Raw genomic sequence first — 16749 nt, 5'->3', positions numbered from 1 at the left:
GGAGGAGAGATGCCCAGGATAATATTCCTTCCTGACAGATGAAGGAATTGAAGTAATAAAAAAAGGGAGGACAAGAAAAAGAAACCAAGAAAAGATACAGGGAGAACACTTTAGAACAGTGTCTCTCAACCTTAGCAACTTTAAGATGGGTGGACTTCAACTCCCAGAAAGGAGGTTGAAAAACACTGCTTTAGAAAGAAAAGGGGCAAAAAAGTCATACATCATAATAAGCTAAGAGAATCAGATGAATTTCCATTATTGCGCAACTTTCCTCCAGGACAGTGACTGATAATAAACGGCTTGGACGTGACTTAATACGTGTATTTGCTTAGGCATATTTATATTTTTAATAAACATGTTTCAATTAACTTTTCAAAAATTGTATTCTGGGCAATTCTCAAGCAATAACTGACCAAACTATTCAAGACCAGTTGGTCTTTTCTCATCTTCAGTTGGACCCTGTGCCATACCTAAATTATAGGGTTTCCCTCCTTCCTTCCTTCCTTCCTTCCTTCCTTCCTTCCTTCTTTCCTTCCTTCCTTCCTTCCTTCCTTTCTTGTTTTTCTTTCTTGTTTTTCTTTCTTGTTTTTCTTTCTTTCTTTCTTTTCAAACAGGTATTTAATTGATATTCCAAATTATCATTTTAAGCAGTGAAGGAACTGGAGGGTGAAGCATCTCTGGGTCTGTAATGGGCAGTAGAAATAATCTTGAAGAATGAGAGGAAGTGCCACAACCAAGGCAATGGTCAGATAAAAGACACCTGAGTGTGGAGCAGAAATGTAATTTGAGAAAGCATCTCAGACAAGACCCTCTCTAGTTCTCATGAAGATAAAGAGAGGGAGGGGGGAAGCACATTCAGACTTGCAAGTTTCTGTTCCTGCAACCCTATAATATGATGCTGAAAGTTGCCAGCCAGAAATGGTTGACACTTCAGTGGTTTGAGCCCGGCTCCGCGCAGCAGAATGAGCTCCTGCTTCCTCCCCAGCTCCTGCCAACCCAGCAGCTCAAAAACTTATGTGAATAGATAAATGGGGACTCTCACCCCAGTGGGAGGAAAAATGCTGGCGGCACCTTGCAAAGGAGACGGGAGCAGTTGTTGGTAACGAAGCTGCGCACGCCCGAAAAAGGCACGAAGCAATGGAAACCCCGCCTCCTGAGCTTGCCAGCTGGGCTCTGCTCTAGGAAGGAGGCAATGGCAAACCACTTCCAAAACACCTTGCCTTGAAAACTGCAGGGACTCGTCCAGGCAGTCGCCGCAGAATCGGTAACGATTGAGTGTGGATAAAAAAACAAATAAGTATTCGTAACTCTGGTATCCTAGTCTGGTCTACCCTGACTCAGACATTTATAAGAGCAATGCAGTACATTAACCCTTTTAAAATGACCACTGAGGACAATGTATATTCTCAGGAACCAAGGACATAGCTCTCTAGAGGTAAAGCAGACCCTCAGGCCAAGTATAAGAAAGAACAGAGACAGGGGACAGCTGCAGAACTCACCATAACATGACATTCTGAGGACACATCAGAGGAATGGACTGGGGCAGGCAGAACATCAAGAACATTTAGCTGTCCCAGGCAGCTGTCTGAGGAGACTCTTCAGAGCAGTATAAATCTGGAAACTCTGGTGAGCTACCTTGGCCCTACTGTAACACTCTGGAACCCCAAGTGACAAACCTTAGTTTGTCAAACCTTAGTTTGTCAAACCCCTATGGGTACAACCATGCTTTTAAAGCATCTTGTAAAATGACCCCATATGGAATAGTCTCTCCTGGTAAAAACTAGGAGAGTGTCTTTATCTAATAACAGTGGGCTATTAGGAGGATGAATTCAGTTGCCTGATAATTTTCTGATTTATTGATTAGATCCAGGACATCAGAACATTTTGTTTGACTGCACAAAGTGGCAGGCAGTACCCCTAGTGAGGCTGACTTTCCCTTGACCTCCAGTCTATAAGATGAAGAGAAAGAAAGGAAGAAGCATCTTCTCTAAGCATGTGCTGAAACCCATATACCCATTCCAGAAGATAATAAGTAATGTAGGTAGGTTATGTTGATTTTATTTTCAATGTTCTGAATGTGATCGTTGTCTTGCTTTGCTTTTTTCCTATATTCCCCTTTCCGCCAATACATTATTTTTATCTAGAGATTTGTTTTTACTGGCTTAAAAAAGGAAAATTTTCACTGAAACTTTCCACATGTGCACATCTGTACAGTTGTACAAATACCTACTGAGTTTCAGGGTTGACACAAGTTTTATTAATTTTTTGTATTGCAAAGTACCTTCCCTTCTATTTTCCTTAAGCTTGGCTGAAGGGAGAAGCCCTTGGTAGAAAGTCGAAGGACTTTCCATCTGGACAGACTAGGGTGTGTCAAGAGGTTCAGCCTGGTGGCAGCCTTCTTTTAAATAATCCACCCTTCCCTGTTTGGAGCACCCCATCAAGTCTACCTAGCTCTGACTGTTTTTATCCCTCAGAGTGGGTCATTGTGGGCAAGATAGAGAAAAGATAACCATGCCAAATATACCCATTTAGATAAGATTGTCTGTTACTAAAATATATTTTACCTTCCTAAAATACAAAGAGATGCTGCCTTATCAGCTGCCTACATCTGCTAATCTTATCTAAGAAGTGGATGGAATGTGGATCAGGTAACCTCAACAGGCAAAAAGAATGGGAGATTTTTATTCTCAAAAGAGTTGTACCTCAAGGCTGTGTCTATACATATTAGTAGAACAATTGGGAGGATACATATAATGCCGGCCACATACATTATCTTCCAAATCCAGAGCCTTTTGTAGACCCATATTTATCCATCCATCCAGTGTGTATATGTGTATGTGTATACACACACACACACACACACACACAGGGAGAGAGAGAGAGAGAGAGAGAGAAAAGAGAGAGAGAGGAATATTTATTACCATTGCATTTATCTACCATTCCTCTATCACTCTTATTCTAATAGAACTATGTGGAATCACCTTGAATAGAGTTTCAGGTTCTCATGAATTGGCAGATGGTTTCTGCTATTTAACAATAATTCCATTATGGAGTTGATATAGGACCAATTTAGCATGGTCTTGGCTTTGGGAGGGGAAATTAGTTCCAGTATAAATTGTTACACTAATTTACTCAGCTACAGCTCCAGAATCTATGAAGTATCGGTAGTAACCAATATTCAGGTTCACACATTCAATAGACAACTTAGACAACAATATAAAATTCAAATACAGTTAGGTAACATAACCTTAATGAACATATGACTCATTATTCTATTTCATTAGACCTCATTCTTCTCCGAAGAGCCAGACAGAATTTTGCAACCTGCCACGTTGCTTTCGAATCTTAATCCACACGTAACATAAAAATCTTCTGAGCCACCAGGGATTTTGCAAATTATAGGATTAAAAAAGTATTGTGGAAATCCTTATGAAATGACGACTATAGAAAAACATGAGCCAGAGTTTCAATTACGCCTTCTCCACAATGCCAAAAATCTTTCATGGTGGAATTTATTTTTTTTTTTAGTATTTGTATTTTAGAATTGCTGAGAGAACAATATTAAAATGCACAAGACTAAATGCCATACAACACTTTACTATAAAGAGCTATTCCAACTATCTGGCCATCTGGGGGTTGAAAATCTTATTTCCAATTGTGATTTATCTCTCTGTTATTATCAATTATCCTTTGTTTGAGCACTACTCTAGCTTCTTCATATCCTAACCTCAGAAGCATCTGAGGGACAAGCCCAATATGAGTCATTTTCTTGTTTACCTCCTACACCCAAGGAGCCTGAAATGATTAATTAGGATTGGGGTTCTTGTGGGCAGAAGCTCAATTTTAGCCCATAACTCATAATTTTCAAAAAGGCTTCCAATCAGAGTTTTGTATTTGGAATACAGTTCACCTCTCGTATGGGCTTTGTAACTACTTTGTTCCTTCAATCTATAACCTCCTGCCATAAAGCAGTTGTGCCAAAATTTGGCTGTGAACTATTTAAGTGCAGCTGATATATTCTGAGCTCTTCTTGGTTATAAAAATGATAAAATGCCCGCAATACTTCTTTATCCTTTCTGGACAGCATTTATGAAGTGGACTTCATAATTATCAAAGAAACAAAACAGTGTCCTCAGCTTCTAAATTCTGCCCACTGATCTAAGCCATTTTACTAAGCTCACAATAATAGCCTGTTCAGCTGTAAATGTTGTTCCTCATAGAAGGATACAACAGGCTGAACACCCCACATCACCCCTACTGGTGTTTGTGATAAAATCTCTGCATCATCCACGTATAAGAACTCTAAACTATAGCTATGCACAGTTTTAGGGTAATGAGGTTCTGTTTTGGCCAATTTCTCATTCAATGGTTTAACCTTAAACTTAAATTAACGAGCAGTAGGATGATAATACAAACATTAGCAGAGAATATATGTAGATCCGAGTTGAATTGCTGGATTCTTGGTGTTCTCTGCACATGGCCGTTTTCCTGCACATTTTGTTACCAGGCTAGATAATATCATCAGTGCACTTGCAATGAAATGTGCGCAGCCATGCTCAGAGAACATTAAGAACCCAACAGTAATAAAACATCCTTATTTTACCCTTTCCTTTCCTTGTTATCTGATGTGGAAATGGTGTATCAGAATTTATTTAGGGAAATAAATTTATGGCCAAATAAATAAGACATTGAATGTAACTGACACTTGCAGTTTAATCTTTACTATTTGATTTAAAAGTTCATGTCATAAATAAATCTCTTAAGTGTTTTAAGGATTATGAATAACAAATATTAAGCTTTTGTTTTTGCAGTTTATTCATTTGTTTATTAATTTGTTTATTTTTACTGTATATCCCACAAAGCCTCCACAGTTCTAGGAAGCTCTTTAAAAAATAAAGATCTTTTAAAATTACTTTAGAGCATAAACAGAGAAAACACAAAGCAGCAGCCAAAAAACCCCAGAACACAACAATAACAATTAAAAGTACTTTAAATATTTAAAATTGAATTTGATAAATTAGCAGGCAGGAATAGACAACAAAGGGCTTCCCATAAAGCTGGATTGTCCGCTTCTGAAAAGTGAGATGGTCCTCTCTGGGTAGGACATTCCAAAGCCATCAAAGTGATCCTCTTCAAAATGAAAGATTGCTGAGTGTAACAAGAGAGCTTCTGAAGATGATCATATGAGATAAGCCAGTCATTTAAATATCATGGTCCTAAATCATTCAGGGCTGTAAAGGTCATAACCAGTGGTTAGAGTTGTCCATGGAAGCTAAGATAACTGTTTCAGTAAGAGAGACTGCTTTCCGTAGTCAGCCCTGTTAACATATTGATTGATTGATTGATTGATTGATTGATTGATTGATTATGTGTGATCAAGTTGACATCAATTCTTAGCAGCCACATAAATAGATTTTCTCCATGATGACCTGTCCCTGTAAACATATGGATGCTTATACAGTATTTTTAGGCAGTTGTTGTTTCCAAATAGTCTTTAAAGGCAGCGCTAAGTGAAGTGCACTGTAAGAATCCAGTAGTGATATCATATAATAAATATATAAATGTCACATTGGCTAGATCTGCATGTTTTAGGAATGGGCTGAGTTGGCACCCCATCCTGGCTACTGGCCTCCTGGGCACTGTCAACATCTGGGCTTCTAGGTTATGTACAGAAGAATTCCCAAATGATGAGCTTATCTTTTAAAAAAGAGGAGTCCATTTCATTCAATCTGAAGTTGAAAAATTATTCCATGAACAAGAATCTTAAGAATGGAATATTAGATACTGGTCAGGAATTCTCTGGGAGAATGTTATTTAATGATTTTATCATAGATTCTTGCAAACATGCACAATCTACCTCTTCTTGTAGCAAGACATTTATCATTTCAGCCATCCACTCAGCAGATCCGCTTCTGACTGTTGTTGCTATCCAGGATGGGCAAATATATGTATTGGCCTCACTTCTTGAAGTGAGTTGTTGTCAGAGGATAAAAATGGATCTGTGTACACTTTCTTGAGCTTATGGAGACAATATAGATTCAAGCCCCATAGCACAACAGCTGTTAAATAGGTCTTTGTCTTTGAGAAAAGCATATGGATTCCCTTACATGCTTCTCAAATATTTGAATTCTATCATCTTAGTAGAACCAGTTTTTTTTTAAGCAGAAAGATCTATGACCTGTTTAACCTCAGAAAATATTTCATTTCCCTCTATTTTTATCCCAAACTATATTACAAACTTTAGCAAACCTACCCCAAAAATGTAGCTAAGCTGATATATATTATTTATATTTGCTTCCTTTGTTTAGTTTCCTTTTCTCTTTTCCTTTCTTTTCCAAAAGGTGGCAACACTTGATAGATTTTTTAAGTGTTTCCCATGCTTCCAGGGTCAACCTAACAGCTAGCAGATTAGCCCTGAGTCATGGGAAATGTCATTTTTCCATCCACTATATCCACGGGGTTCCCACCTTTGGGAAACATGAAGAACACTTTACATGATGTGCATCATTATTTCCATGAATCTAAAACATTTTTAAAAGCATTTCTTCATTATAAATACAAGCTCTATAAATATATCAAACAGCAGTAATAAGAAATCTTGGTTTGAAGAAGAACAGGGTAATTGACACACATCTGTGGATGGACAGATAAAATATTTAAAATCATAAACAGGATCAAAAGTAACTTACATTAGCAAAAGATTTTTGAAGTTAAAGATACAATGATTCTTTTAAATTTATTTTTACCGTATGCAAGCAATCCCCTAAAGAAAGTCAATAACAATACACATATATCTTCATGTCATACGCATATATCTATTATACAGTTAAGACACATATGCAGATATTTAAATCTTCATGTCATGTTATACAATTAAATTATTAAAAATCAAGTTGTTTATTTAACAGTAGGCAAAACTGGCATATTAAACATTTAAATTAGTATATGCAGTCCAAATGTATAAAAGCTAAAAAATCATACCACCCTCTTGTTGAGCTGAACTCTTATCAACTATGTAGAACCACATCTAACTGTGGCATAAACAGCAGCATCTATTCTGGGGAGGGGGGGCTTGAAATCTGCAAAATGGTGGGCGCATTGTCAGAGTGCAAGCTGGCCCTTTTGTATGCAAGTATAAAACAGGTTGGGCTTGCAGTTGCAATGGTGCAACCAGCTTCCTGCAGATTTCGATCTCCCCTATGGATGGTGCTGACCACAACATTCCCTGCCCTTTTTTTCTCTTCCTGATATATCCTCATAACAATGCCTTCATCTGATCCCCAGGAAATATACAAGGCTGCCTTCAGTAGCCCACAGGCATACTGGTATGAAAGTAGTGCTTAAAGTGGTGTTTCCCCTTTATCCCAATACAGGTTTTGTCATGAATTCAATTTGATACACATCACTGACTATTTTGTGGGTGGCAAATGGGAGAATTAACCCACTTTAGGATGGTGCAGGTCCAGCCGCTCTCTTGCAATCCCTAGGCCAGAGTTTCTCAACCTTGGCGACTTTAAGATGCGTGGATTTCAACTCCCAGAATTCCCCAGCCAAGCTATGCTATGTACCCATCAGGTTTCCAACCAACTGCTAGCTCAGATACCTGCATCAGTCCAACCAGTAGCAGTAGGGGAGGGCAACACAGTAAAATGGGAATGATTTCTGCTGCTTTATGGCACAAGTCTCCCAGCACCTGTCAGTGGCTCCTTTTAGGGCTCTTCTCAAACTGTATTCAAAAGCAGCTTGAGAATCAGCTGATATCAGCTGATCACTGGACTTCTTTTTTATTTCTTTAATTCTTTATCAAATTTATATGGCCACCCATCTCACAAATGAGATTCTGGGTGGCGTATAATAAGACAAAACAATAAAAACATCTTAACCATTAAAAACAACAAAACATCCATATAACTAAGACCACAGGGAGTGTTTAAAGAACTCACCCACATAAAGCCATCTCACGGGCTGCCTGTTTCCAAGGGTTCCCCAGGCCTGCTGGAAAAACCATGTCCTGAGAGATTTCCGAAAGGACAATAAGTCTTTTGGATAAAGAGCAATAGTTGAACAAAAGTTGAATAGTGCTATTCCAGAATACCATTATTCTAGAAAGGAGTCTGATCACCAGCTGACATTGGCTGACGGTCAGGCTCCCTATCGATACACCTATACAAAACACTTCCACCTGACCTGAGTGAGTTTTGAAAGATAGCTGAACCTGCTAGCTTTGTCATCTCTCAATATTAACTTCCTCCCTAGTCCTTGCTCTAGTCCCAGTCTCATCCCACATTAAGAGGTTAAGATGAATGTGGTGGGTGGGGAGGGAAACCAAGCAGTGAAAATCCAGTAATCCCTGTCCTTTACAGCCCTATATATCATAAATTAATGGGGCAGCAACTTTATGCCAGTAGAGTTTTCTGTCTGCTCAAGGTCTGGTGGAAAGCACTTTAACTTAGGTCTGAGGAAGAACTCATGGACACATCCATGAATTTTTCTCAGCAACAATACAGAAGTGGTTTGTCATTGACCTCTGTTTGTTTGCAGCCCTGAATTCCCTGATGATCAGTTATCCAAGTGTCAACCACCTTTGATCATGCTTAGTTTTTCTTGAGAATTACCACTGAATATGTGGTGAAATTCATATTTCTAAACAATCTCTAGCTAGGATTCCTGATTTAAAATGCTTATTTAAATGTGAAAATGAAGTGACTTTTTCAGACCTTTATAAAATTGACAGAGAATGGTTGTTATTTCAGCCATGCTAGTATCATTTTTTTTCAGCCAGAAAAGCACACAATATCAATGTCAGTTGCCTCCTGTGACTGAAATATATGTAAGTTAGAAGAACAACTTTAAAAGTCTTAAAAGTGCTTTTTCTATAAAGCAAACTGGTGCAGGTACTTTTGTGAAGGCTTTCTGTTTTGTATGCTTCTCTGACCCTCTTCACATTTTGTACACCCACATATGAGATATGAATGAAACACAGGAAGGCAAAACAGAAAACACAGTTTGCGATGATTTGGCTATGATATTGCCTGGATGCTCCATAAAATATGACAGAGTATTTCTGAAGAAAAAGATGGAAAGATCATATTTTTTAAAAAAAGAGGTAAGAATAAAAATATAATTTTTTTACAAGCATCTCAAATTTTCTATCTGGAAGAATTCCAAAGTATGCCAGAAAAAGGGGAATAGGAAAGTGAAAAATCACCTTGCACAATCATGATTCATTAAAGACAAACAAAGAATAATAGGAAAGTTCAACTGAAAACTCCTTTGGTGCCAATAGTTTAAAATAAGCTTTTAAAATAAAGGTTACATAAGATTCTGGGTAATTTCATCATAAGAAAATTCTTGCTGGATTAGACTAAAGACCTATCTAGTCCAACATCTTATTATTACAGAGAACAACCCAACAGTTATAAGAAGTATCCAAGCAAAAAGTAGACTCTCCTACACAAGGTGCAGAACAACCAATACTTAGAGACATGCAATTTCTGGTTCTGGAGGTGATACATAGCCCTCAGATCTAGAAACCACAATGACATGTAGTCTCCATCAGCTAATCTGATCTCCTTTTAAATATGTCAGGAGCAGAATCTGTATGCATGGTTCCAGCATTCTCCTGATGCAAGAGGCTGCACCAGACCCATCTCTACTTATTTCTTTGCTTTTTGGTGATGGCCCCCACCCTAATTTTTTCCTACTTAGCAAAAGTAAGAAGAGAAAGTTTAATAAATAGAAGCACTATTTATATGTATGTTTGCATTAACAGATTATACAAAGCCGGATTATCCTGTTCCCTGCATCAAGGGAGCAGAGAAGCAGAGCCTGCAGGCACGACTTTGTGGGCAAGTTCAACACAAAATTGATTTTTGGATTTCTGGATTTAGGATACCTTAAGGAGAAAAATGACTACCCAATGCCTTGAAGAAGATTTGTTCTGTCATAAATGCTCATATATTTACTTTTCCATCAGAAGAATGATGGACCATGCTTACTAACCTCACTCCAACAGTCACATCCCTGCTACCTATCTGGCTTACAGCCTTGATGATGAGAATAAGCCTACTATATTTGTCTAGGCTCCCCTAGATGTAGAACATGACTCCCCAATAAAGAAGTCTCTTTTGACTTGAGCAGGACTGCTAAAGACTGAAAGGACACATTCATGTTGTGTTCATGGCAACAATATAGAAATTGTTTACTACTGACTTCTGGAACTTTTTAAAAAATTCTGAGTCTAGCTACAACCCTGATCTTTGGATATCTCCATTCAAGTACTGATCAGACCTGATCCACCACTGAGGGATAGAGTGCCGAATGCACACCTTCCAACTTCAGTGTAGGTGGAACACTGTCACCAGGGATAAAATGGCAGGAGCAAAGCCAGCATGTGTGGTTCCAGTATTCTCCTGAAGCAAGAATATTTACCAGTGATTTTAGCCATTGATCATGGCTTCAGTGCTTAGGATGTGGCATTTAAATCTTGTTAAATAAGACTGCAATCCTATGCTGACTTACTCTAAAGGACATCACACTACACTCAGTGGGATTTATTTTCCAGTAAATCTATGTAAGGTTTCACTCTTAAATTAAGTAAACCTTTGGCTTTCTGTTTCTGAAGATATATCTGTTGATTCCAAGTATGTTACCAGTTGTAATGAAATGGAAAGTGTTCGTGTTTTGGAAGCTTCTTATTACAGTGCCTATAAAAATGGTTTGAAACATTTTGATAATCCCCTTGACAAGCTGGCTACTTTTGCTTCATTCTATTCACTGAAATCTCCCACATTCCCAAATGCTGGGAAGTCAAGAGTTTCACATTGTTTGGTTGGGTTGTCATGGTATCCTACAACATTTCCAGTACATTCAGGGATAGTTTGGAGCCAAGTTGTTCAAAAGCACAAAAGTTACATTTGTTGGCAGAGTGTTACGCCATTTTGCTTCTGAGGAAATTCAGCTCTCCCTTGCTTAGCTTTGTTATTTAAAAGGCCTCTTCTCTATTCATATGGAGAGAAGTTAGAGATTCCTGGACAGAATATCAGAAAGGAGCAGTGGACATCTAAGCCGAAGTTATTATTTCCATCAAGAGCATCATCCATTTAAAAATGCCAGTCTTTATTTGCTGCTAGCTGGATGTGCTGGTGCAGGGCCTAGGAGTTCATTTTCATGCCCTGTTTGTCCCTGCATGAAGATGGCCACATTAATAGCTTATTGAGGACATCAATGCTCAGTGTCATTCTCAACCTGCCCCAGCTTATTTTGAAAACAGCCTCTACCTGTCTTGTTTCTTTTCAGAAGAAGTTATGTCAACAACCCAGTCTCTACTGGGCTGGGACAGTCTGATTGTGTGTGTCCCAACCATGAAATTGGCACCACATTTCCTTGTACCACTTGGACAGGTGTTTTCTGGTTTAAATGTCTTTGGATTTCCAATCCCAGTAGGAATCTTGCATTTCACTTTTGAACTCTTCTGGGGAAGTGGCCTTTTGCAATTTTCATATGATGTTCTGTATATGCATTCTAGAAGTGTCCATTCACTTCTTTCTCAGTACTTATCTGGGCAACCATGTCACTGATTGCATCAGAATGTTTTTTTTTTTCATCTACTACTATTATAAGCAGTATTAATGTGTAATATCTGTTACTTCATTCTCTGTGGTTTTTCAGTGATGGTGTCTTTAGCATGAGGATTTGGGGCTTATGATGATCAGATACTGCTTGTGAACTTGTCTTGCTTTTCTATAATGCACTTTGAATCACATTTCTTTATTTGTGTGTGTTTGCTAATCAGACACATTAGCATGAATGTTCCTTTGTAGGCTAGAAGGTTACATTAGCCTCTCTGAAATTGCCCTACCTAATTAAACTGACTTCATATTTCCCAGTGTGTTAATTTCTTCTAATTATCCGCAGTGCATAAATAATTGTAACATTAATTTATGAGAAGTTTACAATTTATTATTCTGGAAAAGGACAATATTTTCTTTGAAATGAAATGATTGATTTTATTTAGCTTTGTGTTTAAAACACTGGAGTTAAATTGCCCAGCTGGATAGCATATGCTGAACCTCAAACATTATAATGAGGCAGGCTTGTTTGGATAGTAACTGTGAGAAAAGGGACCATATATGGTCACAGATAATTTTTTTAGCAGTTTCTATCCTGCCAAAAGAAGATGTTTTCATTCCCTTACTGTTGCTGTTACCAGATGTTCTCTTCCTGTTATTTCTTCTGTGAGTGTCAATTCTCAAAAAGATATTGGCTTAAAGTCCTGTAGAGAAGTCCTGAAGACAACAGTTAGGATGTAATGAATTGGCTCCCAATATTGGTTATTTAATGCAGGGATCTATCTTCATTAATTAAATTATGAACTTAAGATAGCTTTCCTCAAGCTATCGTCCTCCAGATATATTGGATTAAAACTTTCATCATTCCCAGACATCATGGCAAACAGAGATGCTGAATGAAGGTGATGGGAAATGTAGAGGGAATAGGGAATGGCTTTGAAGGACAGGAGGAAAAGCCACTACCAAGACAATGATCAGACAAGTGTGGCTGGAGTCCTTTCAAGAAACTAATTTGAGGAAACAACTCAGACAAGCCCCTCCCAAATTCACACAAAAATAAAATGAGGGAGGGGGAATCACATTCAGACTTGCAAGATTCTATCACTATAGCTGTTCCAATCAAAGTAGTTTTAGACTTGTGGCATATAATTTTAGTGGCATGGCATGGTCACAATTGTGCTGGTGTGAGTCAGCAAATGAAGTGAGAAAAGGGGAATAGAAGCTCAATTCTGGCCTTGAAGGGCAGCTGGGGAGGCTTTTATGCTTTTTACTATTTACAGTGAAGCTATTTACAACAAGCATTTACAAAAAGTATATACAACACAATCCTGGTGTTCATCCAATGTCAGGTTTCCTTCTAGGTCTCCCTCCCAGAGACTATTTCCCTCTAGCTCTTCTGTTTCCTCCCCCTTTCATTCCATCTCCCTCCTCTTGTTTCTGGGCTTATCAAGAGAGAGTGAAAAGAAAGAAATGGCTGGATTTACCATAGTGTGCTCAGCATGGCTTGGCTTTCTCCTGGATCTGCTTAGGTGAACACCTATTGCTTCTCCACTGGGGGAAGAATGTCTCTCAGGGTCTTCTGCCCAGTCCTTCCCCAGAGACTAGGGCTTTGTCAGCTGATCCCCTTCTTTCCATCTTGGTTCTTGGGTGACGATGTCCTCTCTCTTGGTCTTCACTTCTATTCTTCCAGTGGACTTTTCTTCTCCCTTCCTGACCAGGAACCGCCAGCTGCTCTGCACATTCATGTAACTTCACTGTCCAACTTTTCTCTCCAGCAACTCTGTTTTGTACAGTCCTTTACTCTCCTCTCCTTCTCTCTCTTTGTCCAATTTTTAGGTGAAATCAGCCACATGTCCCCCAGCAACTAAGGTGGGTGTCCCCCCCCAAAGCTTTAGTCCCCAATGCCTACATATCGTGCTGGACCAATAGGATTGCTGTCTTAACATCTCCCCACAACAGCTCTGGCTAGCAGCCAGGTCGGCTCATCAGTCCCCGTTACAACACAGCTGCCCTTCAAGGTCAGAACTGAGCTGCTTCTTCCCTTTTCTCACTCTATTTGCTGACTCATGCCAGCACAATTGCAGTCATGCCAGGCCACTAAAAACCATATGCCACAAGACCCATATGACCTTGGTTTCTTGTTCTGGTCTACCTTATAGGGCTGACGGGGATTATATTGCAATGTATCTGCCAAGCCCCAAGGGGGAAAAGGCTAGTCTAAACAATGTGTTTTGAGAAAAAGTCTGACCCAAAGAAGGAAGCCCCAGAGGTTGCATTGGGCAGATTGTTGCCTGACAAACAGTGATGCATGAAAATTTCAAAGTTCAGGCTTAGACATAAGCCAGGTTCAGGACACCAATGTCTGTACTTTGTATCTTTTACGTTCAGCAAATGAAGCTGCCTTATACCATGTTAAGTAATTGGTCCATCTAGTCCTGTATTATGAATATTGACGGGCTGAGGTCGTTTTACCATATGTGGTGGACATGTGAAATTGCAAAGAAATTCTGGACTCAAATACAATCCTTGATGCAGAGCATACTACAAATACAGATTCCATTTAAACCAGAACTATTCCTGTTGGGGATAATGGATTTTCAAATAGGAAAACATCTTATTAGAATTACTCAATACATGATTACCGCAGCAAGACTTCTTTATGCACAAGTTTGGAAAACCCAGACACTACCAACAATACAAGAATGGTTGTTAAAACTGATGGAAATGGCAGAAAATGATAAACTGACTTGCTTATTAAAAGAAAATTCAAATAACTATTACCTTAAAGAATGGAAACCATTGATGGACTATTTGCAAAATGCAGGTGGGGTGAAGCTTACATGGGGATTTGAAGATTAGATTATAAATGTAATGGGATATGTTTTGACAAAGAATTATTCCTACTTAATATATTAAAAACTAGCACTTATGACAGTCTTACTATTCCTAAGACCAGAGATAGATTGGAAGTTATCTATTTTTTATATCTTTTTTCTTTTCCTTTTCCTTTATCTCACTTTTTCTTTTCCTTTTCCTTTATCTCACTTTTTCTTTTCCTTTTCTTTATAATTTGTATTTTCAATTTTCTTTTTCATTTCTAACTTTTAACTTTGCAACTTTAAAATTTCAATAAAATATTATTAAAAAAAAATACTGACAGGCTGTACTTTTCTAAGTTTGGGAACTTCTGGCTGGCTCCTATGTGGCCTGGTCTACCAGTGTTTGCCTTTTCCTTTTAGGGATTGTTTGCTCTTCACTAGTCCCCCTGCTTTTTCTTTGCTTTATGGAAATAGAAACAGAAGAACTGATACTTCAGCTTCAAAGAAGCAAAGTAGTAACATTCCTACCTTGCAACTTAAATATGTTCTTAAGGGAAGGGAAGGGAAGGGAAGGGAAGGGAAGGGAAGGGAAGGGAAGGGAAGGGAAGAATAGAAAGGTGGGGTGGGAAAGCAATGAGAATGTACATCATTTAGCTTGGGCAGAAATCAAAAAAAGCGCCCACTGGGAGATGTGAAGGTTGAAGAGAACATGAGTTGAGGATTGAGGATAGTTCATTGACTTAACAGACTTAACAGACCATCACAAGCTTATTTTTAAAACAGCAACAGCTGACCAGCAGAGAATATAGGATCTTGGCAGCTCAAGCAGCGACCAGCCACTGGAGGGAAGGGGCCATGCCAGGCTCTGCAGCCAGTGGAGTTGGGGCTGCTACTAGAATGGAATGAAGCCTTGAGACCATCTGCTCTGAAGGGCTTAAGGCAGCTCAGGTTGGAAAACAACAGTTTTGCATCAAAGCATGGGTGTGGGGCTCACTTGCAATGGACTGTGAGTGGGAGGAAGATAATGCCATCTGTTTCTTCAGACAGGAAGTGGTGAGTGGCCTCACTCCTGATGGGCCAAGCAGAAAGTGCAGATCTGACCTATGGCTAAGGAAGGCAAGTCAACACTTCTTCTGTGGACGCAAAAGTTAACCTTGGAACTAGACTGAAAAAGATCCTCCCTCCAAACAGCAGACTCTTGTTGAATTCCAGCCTTCGTCTTACAATGTCTAGTTCAGACTTGCCAATGGGATGACTTAGACAACTATTGATCCTTTCCTAATTTTCCCTGCTGCCTGTGTCCATTCCAAGTTTTAAAGGGTGTTTGGCAAGGTGCTCTTGGTCTGCTCCCTTCTCTGAGTCAGAGCCCCACCTTCTCCTTGCTGCAGTTGCCAAGATCTACTGCTTTCATTCAGGGAGGGAGCAATCCAAACAAGCATTAACTAGGAAAAGAGAAGACATGTTGGGGTAGTAGCTTCTTCTGTTTGCTGCTCTCTTCCCTGTTTATTCATTTAGATACAGCAGCAAATCTGAAGAAAAATGAGGACCAAGTCTGGAATGATGGTGTCCTTCTCAAGGAATGGTGGGGGCCCTCTGCAGATGCCTGTTTTGCAGGTCCTTTTTCCTTAGCTTTACTGTGACCTTGCTCTGAGTGAGAAAAGAGAAATGACCTCTTATTCCTTGTTTGGAAAGCTGTTTCCCAGGTGTGAAGAGGTGGCTCAAGTGCCAATTTGAAGTTGGCCTGTGCTATTTCCTAAGGATTTTTTTCCCCCTTAGGAATGGGTGCTGATCAGTTAAAAACCAAAGCCAAACAAGTTAAATCATTGCAACTGTTTACTGATGGAAACTTTATATGCAGAAAATCCTGGCTTCAATATCTGACATTTCCAGGTAGCCTGCAAAAATTCACATCTAAAACCCTGGACAGCTGCTTGCACATGATAGTTAGTTAGATGGGTCAGGTTCTGGTTCACTGTACGACTGCATCCTATGTGTTAGGCCTATTCCTACCCTGCTTTGTCTTTTTCTTTTCATAGTGTTACATGTATTTGATTTCTGTGCCTGTGTTATCCTGGTTTCTCCTTGTTTACTTTCACTGCATCTTCATCCTTCCATAGATGGCAATTGAGTGGTTTGTTATTGGCTCTATGGTCTTATTTCTTTTCTCTAGGACCATCATCTTTCTATGTGCGGTCAGAGGAAGAGTGGGGAGAGAAAGCTGGATAAAAGGGCCTATGCACTGCAAGAGTTGACTGGCATCCTCTCCTTACTGTGCAAGTCCACACTCAGCCATGGAGTGTACTTGATGACTTTGGATCAGTCATTTCTCTCAACCTAACATATCTCACAGGGCTGTTTGG

Source organism: Python bivittatus, unplaced genomic scaffold (assembly GCF_059951505.1).
Source record: "Python bivittatus isolate LINGU-HERP-01145 unplaced genomic scaffold, Pbiv_v1 ctg000020_np1212, whole genome shotgun sequence".
Taxonomy (NCBI): Eukaryota; Metazoa; Chordata; class Lepidosauria; order Squamata; family Pythonidae; genus Python; species Python bivittatus.
The sequence above is the reverse complement of the archived record's forward strand: the minus strand, read 5'-3'. Positions refer to the sequence as shown.